Source organism: Capsella rubella, unplaced genomic scaffold (assembly GCF_000375325.1).
Source record: "Capsella rubella cultivar Monte Gargano unplaced genomic scaffold, Caprub1_0 scaffold_20, whole genome shotgun sequence".
Taxonomy (NCBI): Eukaryota; Viridiplantae; Streptophyta; class Magnoliopsida; order Brassicales; family Brassicaceae; genus Capsella; species Capsella rubella.
In genome coordinates, this window is record NW_006238904.1 from 70793 (window position 1) to 72019 (window position 1227).

The following is a 1227-nucleotide window of genomic DNA, read 5'->3' on the forward strand; positions in this document are numbered from 1 at the left end:
TGTATTTTAACATATTCTAATCCCAAACAAAACTAGACAAGCCATTTAATGCTTCAAAGCAATGTTTGTGGGTTCTTAGCCCATTTCGGACTAAATGTCAACAATTCTTTCTTCACACTTCTAAACACTCTTCATGCATCTCTAGAACTTGAAATCAATCAAATTCATTGTATTCTAACATACTATAACCCCAAATGACACTAGAAAAGTCATTTAGTGTTTCAACACAATATTTATGAGTTGTTAGCCCAGTGGGGACCAAATTTCAACAAGTCTTTCTGAACACTTCTAAACACTCTTCCTGCATTTATAGCATTTGTAATCAATCCAATTCATTGTATTCTAACCGCAAATAACACTAGACAAGCCATTTAGTGGTTCAACGCAATATTTCTGAGTTCTTAGCTCATTTGGAACAAAATTTCAACAAGTTTTTCTCCACATTTCTAAACACTTTTCATTGATCTCTAACACTTGTAAGTAATCAGATTTATTGTATTCTAATATATTCTAACCCCAAACAACACTAGACAAGCCATTGAATGCTTCAAAGCAATGTTTGTGGGTTCTTAGCCCATTGTTGACCAAATTTCAGCAAGTCATTCTCCACACTTCTAAAGACTTTTCATGCATCTCTAGCACTTGTTATCAATCAAATTTATTGTATTTTAAAATATTCTAACCCCAAACAACACTAGATAAGCTATTAAATGCTTCAAAGCAATGTTTGTGGGTTCCTAGCCCATTTCGGACCATAATTCAAGAAATCTTTCTCCACACTTCTAAACACTTTTCATGCATCTCTAGCCCTTGTAATCAATCTAAATTTATTGTATTTGAAACATAGTATAACCCCCAAACAACGATAAAAAAGCCAGTTACTGCTACGGAGACATATTGATGGTTTCTTAGCCCATGTGGGACAAATTTAAACAAGTCTTTCTCCAGCTTCTAAACTCTCTTGTGCATTTCTAGCACTTGGAATCAATCAAATTCATTGTATTATAACATATTCTAACCCCCAAACAACACTAGACAAGCCATTTACTGCTTCAAAGACATGTTTATGGTTTCTTAGCCAATTTCGGACCAAATTTCACAGGTTTCTCGACACTTCTAACACTATCATGCATCCTCGACACTGTAATCATCTTTATTCTGGTTTCAACCTATGCTAACCCCAACAACCTAGACAAGTCTTTACCGCTTCAAGCATGTTTCTGATTC